Raw genomic sequence first — 8,099 nt, 5'->3', positions numbered from 1 at the left:
TAGCGGCCGCCGCAACCGGTGGCTCTGGGCCGCCGTTGTGAAGTGAGCGGGCCTGCCCAGGAACCGCTACCCGGCTCCGCGCGGACCTGGGCAACGTCCCGACCTGCCGCTCGTGAGGTCCGTGACCGTTTCGATTTCTGTTCCTAAAGTCTCAGTTTGGACGCTGCAACGGAGACTCCGGAGGGGCGAGCAGTGTCCTGGGAAGCAAGGCCTGCTCTGTGCGGAGCAGAAACGCCTTGTGGAACAGAAATAAATTCGCGCGGAAAGGATGGATGTGATGTTAAGTTTTTCACAAGATGTCAGCTGTTCACGTGGGGTCTGAGACTAAGCCGTCGAACACAGGCAGTCTCCGGATCGCGTTGGCTGCAGGCGGGTGTGGGACGCTCCGGGCAGGTGGGGCATTCCCCGCGCCTCGCTCCAGGCTGGCTGATGGTCCCGGGATGTGCTGGGAGCCCTGCTTAGCAGTGTTCTGAGGTTTGAAAGGAAGTACGGTGGATTTTGTCAGTCCCTGCGTGTCTTTTCTTGGACCACGTTTTAAAGGTGTCATACTTAACTTTACTGCGTCTGAAGTAAAATGCCTAAGTGTGTAATCCTTAATTTGTCAGCTGTCTTGAGAGGATAAAGATGAGTGTATCTTCGGTGCGTATACTTGGAGGCCTGTTGACTGGTGTCTTGAGGCATTTGTGGAATCCTTCTAGGCCACAGGTGGATTCAGAGTTCAGAATAGTAACGGCCTAGGAAACGGGAGTGGCTTGAGATCAGGAAACAGTTCTGTTGCTGCCGTTGTCATTGACTGGCTACCTTATCTTGGGTACTTTACTTTCGGTAGATTTGATTTTTCTTATTTGCAAAATTAGGATAAAAAGACAAATTTTCTGCAAGTTTTCAGTTACAAAATTCAGCCACTTTTTAAAATGAAAAAATATTTTAAAAATCAGTCTATATTTTAAAAGATTCAACATAGAAGTGGTCACAGCTTGCATTTTTATTCAAATACATTTGGAAAAAGCTATCTTGATAGCTATATCCAGAATGACTTTATAATATTTATTTGAGCAGACATAAGGATGTGTTTCAGTGTGCTTTTTTTTAATTGAGATGTAGCCTGCAGTAAGATTTTAAGCATATAGTTCAACAACTTTTTATGTATGAATATGCCCTGATAACTAACCACACTCAGTTCAAGATAGAGAACATTTTTTTTTTTTGGGCCGGCGTGTTGGTTCATGCTTGTAATTCTAGCACTTTGGTAAACTGAGGCTAGAGAATTGTCTGAGCCCAGAGGTTTGAGACCAGCCTGAGCAACATGGTGAGACCTTGTCTCTAAAAATAAAGGAAAAAGATATAGAACATTTACAGGCCCTGGGAGAGCTCCCTTTGGCCCCTTTCTATTCAATAAACACATGCCTCCTCAAAGCAACCACTATTCTGACTTCTAGCACCACAGGTGAATTTTGCCTCAAAACAAGACCCTTTTGAGGATTAAAGGGGCAATATAAATAGTGAAACCGTAGGACAGTGGGTATGTAAACTAGGAGTTATGGTAGTTTTTGCCATGATCCTATGCTTTCATAATGATTTTGGGGATTTTATTATCCAGGATAACTAAACTTAAAAATCTGCCTTGAGAGACTTTTTTTTTTTTTTTTGAGTTGGAGTCTCACTCTGTTGTCCAGACTGGAGTGCAGTAGCACACCCTCAGCTACTGCAGCCTTGACCTCCTGGGCTCCGGCGATTCTTCCATCTCAGTCTTCCAAGCAGCTGGAACTACAGGCGGGCGCTACCACGCCCAGTTAATTTTTGATTTATTGTAGAGACGAGGTCTTGCCAAGTTGCCTGGATGGGTCTCGAATCCGCGGGCTCAGGCAATCCACTTGCCTCGGCCCCCCAAAATGCTGGGATTACAGGCTGAGCCACCAAGTTCGGCTAGAGAGTCTCTTAGATCACTTTTCAATACTGAGACAATACTTTGCAGGTCTGGATCTGGAGTTTTGAGAGTCTTTATGTTCACAGGCATGGATGGTATTAATCTATGACTTCCCATTTTTGGAATACAAGTACTCTATATTTGTAGACAGTAAGTTGAAGGATGAATCATGAATTTTCTCAACAAGTCAGTTTAAGGTGTCAGTAGATGAATCAGTTCCTTAAAGCCTAGAATTTACTGAGAAAATTGAATGAAAATTGATTTTTCAAAAGTTCATTGAATTAAGAATGTGGGTATAAAGCTTTAATGACCTTTTAAAACACAGCAATTAGCTTGATTTATGTATGCAGGATAGTCACCTGATTTATCAAATCATTAAAACTCCAACAATGAAAGCAAAACAAAAGGTAACTAAAAATTATGTAAGGTATGATTAAAAGAACACACACAACATGATTAAGATACCTTTTTTTATATTGGACCTCTGTCTAGAAAGGTTGAGTTTTAAATATTCCCCACTGAAGCAAGTACTGCAACAATTTGCTTATCCTTCCCAAGTGTCTTTTACTATATCCTTGTGCCCTTTCTTATTTGTATTGGTAAAGGAGATGAGTTAAATGTAAGTGAATTCTTATTTTGTTAGTTTCTAACAGAGGCCTATGTTTTTTACTGCAAGGACATCTGTGTGGTAAAAGTTGGGAACTTTTTTAAGGCCTGTAGTAGAGGTGCATGGGGGATAGTCTACAAAGCTCAAAAGTTTTCTTTTGTGAAATTATTTTGCTGAATAATTCTGTCTTTCTGTGTGTAAGTTAGCCAGCTGGTTGACTGGCCAATGGCTAAGCTGGATTTGGTCACTACACCCAAGAATCACAGCTTCATTAGTCGAGAGAGTAATTGATGATTGAGCTATTACTGGTCCAGTGTTTCTTTGTGTGGCTCTTTTTAGATTTCTTGGCTTTTGCCTTATAAGATTGTTTAAGATATATTAAATCTTTTTTTTTTTTGAGTTGGCATCTCACTCCATCACCCAGGCTAGAGTGCAGTGGCATCCACATGGCCACCCTAGCATTGACCTGCTGGGCTCAGGAGATTCTTCCGCCTCAGCCTTCCAAGTAGCCAGAACTACGGGTGCGCGCTACCTTTTTGATTTGTTGTAGAGATGAGGTCTCACTGTTGCCCAGGCTGTTCTTGAACTTGCAGGCTCAGGCAGTCCTCTTGCCTTGGCCTCCCAAAGTGCTGGGATTACAGGCTTGAGCCACCACACCTGGCTTATTAAATCTTTAAGAGATGCAACTTAAAAGAGATACAAAATAAGAAACAGAAAACACACATAAGAGGGAATGACCTTTTTTTGACTTTTTTGTTAACTCTGATTTTTCCCTTTAAAAATGATTTGCCGGCTGGGCATGGTGGCTCATACCTATAATCCCAGCACTTTGGGAGGCCTTGGTGAGAGGATTGCCTGAGCTCATGGGTTCAAGACCAACCTGGGCAACATAGCAAGACTTCATCTCTACAGTAAATCAAAAAATTAGCTGGGTGTGGTGATGCATGCCTGTGGTTCCAGCTACTTAAAGGCTGAGGTGGAAGGATCGCCCGAGCCCAGCAGGTCGAGGCTGCGGTGGCTGTGAGAGTGCTACTGCACTCCAGCCTGGGCAACAAAGTGAGATTCTGCCCTGCCCCCCCCCGGCCAAAAAAAGAAAAAAGAAGAAGAAAAACCAGCATTTCTCTACACACACAGTTGTTAAATTGGATGAAAGTTTCTGAGGATTTTGGTTACCTGGGAGATTTTGAACCATTAGACTTTGGGGAGTGGAATTTTGATAGGAGTGATGCTAGTCCCTTTGGAAAATTATTTAAAATAGAAAGGATATGGTCAGGTGATTGCAATTTCATTTTTAAGCTTTTCAAAAGTAGGAGGAAGGATAAGAAAAATTATTTCACTGCAGAAGTTTTAATGGGTTTGATTATAAACCTTTTTGTATAACTCAGAGGGTCCTGAAGATTTGTATATAATTATTCTTTCTGTTGTCCAAGAGGATGTTTATAATTTATCAAGCTCTCTTTGCCTTTGTGATCACTCAAGGACTTTATTTAAAAACAAAAATATATAGTTCATATATTGTGCTAAATGACATAAGTCCCTGCTGCACTTTGTGATTTGATAGTTGAATAACTTCAAGTGAACCAAGCATGTCAGTGTGCAGGGAGAGGCTATAGGGTGACATTTCTAACATGGTGTACAATTTTACTTAGTCTAGAGAAAGGTTAATTACTAAACTGATTTAGAACAGATAGTGTAGTTGAGAGTAAGTATCTGCTTAGTCTAGGAAAGTTGGGTTCTGGTCTGAGATGATATGTGGAGAGGATTGTAGGTGAGAGATGGAAGGTGGTTTGTTGGCTGTCGAAAATGTGAGACAGTCACATATTTGGAATGACAACATGAGATGGAATGAGAAATGTAGCGATTACTAAAATGCCTCAAGAGTTTTTTTGCAGATATTCAATTTAAAGTGTTAACCAATAAGCACTTTGATTTGAATTCCAAATTATTATCAGAATTCCAAATTATTTTTTATACCCTGAAGAGGTTTTTATTTATTTTTAATTAAAAAAAATTTTTTTTTTTATTTTAATTTTTTCTTTTTGAGTTGGAGTCTCACTCTGTCGCCCAGACTGGAGTGCAGTGGCCACTCCCGGCCACCGCAGCCTCGACCTGCTGGGCTCCGGCAATCCTTCCGCCTCAGCCTTCCAAGTATCTGGAACTACAGGTATGCGCTGCCACACCCAGCTAATTTTTTGATTTATTGTAGAGATGAGGTCTCACCAAGTTGCCCAGGCGAGTCTCAAACCCTCAGGCTCAGGCAGTCCACTCACCTCAGCCTCCCAAAGTACGGGATTACAGGCTGAGCCACCGAGCCTGGCTTTTTTTTTTTTTTTTTTTTGAGATAGTGTTTCACTATGTCACCCTGGCTGGAGTGCAGTGTCATGATTATAGCTTGTCACACTGCCTCAGACTCCTGGACTCAAGTGATCCTCCCACCTCAACCTCCCAAGTAGTTGGGACTACAAGTGTATACCACCACGTCCAGCTAAGTTTTTGTAAAGACAGGTGTAGCTGTTTTGCTGGTCTCGAACTCCTGAGTTCAAGAGATCCTCAGGCCTCGGCCTCTCAAAGTACTAGGATAGACTGGTCTTGATCCTCTCACGTTTGCCACCCAAAGTGCTGGGATTATAGGTGTGAGCCATCATACCTGGACCCTGGCTCATTTTTTTTTTTTTGAGTTGGAGTCTCACTCTGTCACCCAGGCTGGAGTGCAGTGACATACTCATAGCCACCCCAGCGTCTGCTGGGCTCAGGCGATTCTTCCACCTCAGCCTTCCAGGTAGCCAGAATTACAGGCGCACACTACCATGCCCGGCTATTTTTTTAAAAATTTAGTGTAGAGATGAGGTCTTGCCAAATTGCCCAGGCTGTTCTCGAACCCGTGGGCTCAGGCAATCCCCTGAGTGCTGGGATTATAGGCTTGAGCCACCATGCCAGACCCCCTGGCTAATGTTTTAAAAAATTTTGACAATTCTAGGTACCTTATATAAGTAGACTCATACAGTATTTGTTCTTTTGTGACTGCCTTGTTTCACCTAACACAATGTCTTTAGTTTATCATGTCATCAGAATTCATCTGTAGAATGTGTCAGAATTGTTTTGAGGATGTAAATTTTAAAAAGACTTCCATAGCAGGTAAAGTAGAGGTCACAGAGCCCTGTTTGCTAGGACTAGGACTTGTTTACCTCCCTTGGAAGAACTCTGTAGAGTGGTCTTACCACTGAGTAAATATTCCATAGTATCCATCTCAAATACTTAAAAAAAAAAACTCTTTAGTTTTATTTTATTTATTTATTTATTTATTTATTTATTTATTTATTTATTTATTTATTTTGAGTTGGAGTCTCACTCCGTTGCCCAGACTGGAGTGCAGTGGCCGCTCCTGGCACCACAGCCTTGACCTGCTGGGCTCCAGCTATCCTTCCGCCTCAGCCTTCCAAGTAGCTGGAACTACAGGTGCGCGCTACCACGCCTGGCTAGGTTTTTGATTTATTATAGAGATGAGGTCTCGCCAAATTGCCCAGGCGGGTCTCGAACCTGCGGGCTCAGGCAAATCTTTAGTTTTAATCCTAGCACTTTGAGAGTCTGAGGTGGGAGGATCACTTGAGCCCAGGAGTTGGAGACCAGTAACATAGCAAGACCTGTCTTTACAAAAAAATCAAAAAATTGAGATGTGAGGATTGCTTGAGCTGCAAGAACCAGGTACCTTGTCCTTAGATGCAGTTTGGACACACTTGCTTATTAGAATGAAAGAGACAGAACAGAATGTGACAACAGGTTGAAAGACAGGGAATGCATAAAAGCAAAGGTTGCTAGAGTCTGTGGCCTCGTTGAGTAGGTACAGAGCCATGTGGGTCTCAGGAAACCATCTTACTGTGTGATCACTGACATTCATGATGTTGGTCTGAGTCCAAGCATGCTTCCCAGAACAGTTCACCAAGAAAGTTTGGGTGTTCAAAGTTGTAAGTAAGTCTTCAGCTATCTTGAAAGGCATGATTATTCGATGACTCATTTCCCAGCTATTTCGGTTAGTTGAGGTTTTGCCACATTTCACTCTCATTTCTGTATTATTAGAGAACTAATGGTTGTTTAAAAAGACTCAATTGCTTACATAATAATGGTATCATAATTAATGCTTTGTATCTTAGATTTATTATATTACTTTAATTCTGTATTTTTGAAATATAGCTGTCCAGCCATAGATGGAGAGAAAGCATATTTGACTGAATTAAGGATTATAGAGAGTTGAGCAGTTATATACTTTCAGAATGGCTAAAGAGGTGTAATGAGTTTCCTGAATACTGTTTGTAACCAGGGGGAAGTCAGATGCCTTAGAGCAGTGGTCCCAGCCTTTTTGGCATCAGGGGGACCAGTTTCGTGGGAGATGACTTTTCCATGGGAGGATGGCTTTGGGATGATTCAAGCGCATTACATTTATTGTGCACTTTATTTATATTATTATTACATTATAATATGTAATGAAATAGTTATACAACTCACCATAATGCAGAATCAGTGGAAGACCTGAGCTTGCTTTCCTGCAACTAAATGGTCCCATCTGGGGGCAATGAGAGACAGTGACACCCGAAGTGTTTTGCTTATGTCCACTCTACTCTGTAATCTAGTTTTGGTTGCTGTCACTGCAGAAAATCATGCTTCACAAAGATAGAATTTTGGAAATGGAAGCAGGTTTTTCTGTACTGATCTGACAGGCAGTGAAACTCAGGTGGTAATGTGAGTGATGGGGAGCAGCTGTAAATACAGATGAAGCTTCACTGACTTGCTGGCCGGTTACCTCTTGCTGTGCAGCCCATTTCCTAATAGGCCACAGACTGGTACCAGTCATGGCCAGGAGTTAGGGACCCCTACCTTAGAGCATCTCTTAATCACCCCCTCCTTTTTGACTATCTTTCCTGAAACAGTTGAATTGGCAGTGCATGTCACTAAGCCTGGTTTTTATTGTGCCTTAAGTTACTGTTTGATTCTTAAGAAAATCAGATTGGTTGGTTGTTTTCTAGAGCTAGTATGGCTTTTCTGAAAGTATTTATTTGGTTTAATATTGTTGTCTAGTAGGGCAGTACAGAGCAACTCTTTTATATCATTCTGTCCCCATGTGTATCACTGATACTTCTGAATTGTCAGTTAAATTTTTTTTTTTTTTTTTTGAGTTGGAGTCTCACTCTGTCACCCAGACTGGAGTGCAGTGGCCGCTCCCGGCCACCACAGCCTCGACCTGCTGGGCTCCGGCGATCCTTCTGCCTCAGCCTTCTAAGTAGCTGGAACTACAGGCGTGCGCTACCACGCCCGGCTGATTTTTGATTTATTGTAGAGATGAGGTCTTGCCAAGTTGCCCAGGTCTCAAACCCGCAGACTCAGGCAATCCACCCACCTCAGCCTCCCAAGGCACGGGATTACAGGCTGAGCCACTGAACCCGGCTTATTTCTCTTTTAATGTTGGCTTTCCAGTCCACAATCATGAGCACTGAAAACATACATAGTTTTTATTATTATTATTATTATTATTATTTTTTTTTTTGAGTTGGAGTCTCACTCTGTTGCCCAGAC

This window comes from Carlito syrichta, unplaced genomic scaffold (assembly GCF_000164805.1).
Source record: "Carlito syrichta isolate Samal-C Ts95f unplaced genomic scaffold, Tarsius_syrichta-2.0.1 Scaffold308718, whole genome shotgun sequence".
In the NCBI taxonomy this organism is placed as follows: domain Eukaryota; kingdom Metazoa; phylum Chordata; class Mammalia; order Primates; family Tarsiidae; genus Carlito; species Carlito syrichta.
The sequence above is the reverse complement of the archived record's forward strand: the minus strand, read 5'-3'. Positions refer to the sequence as shown.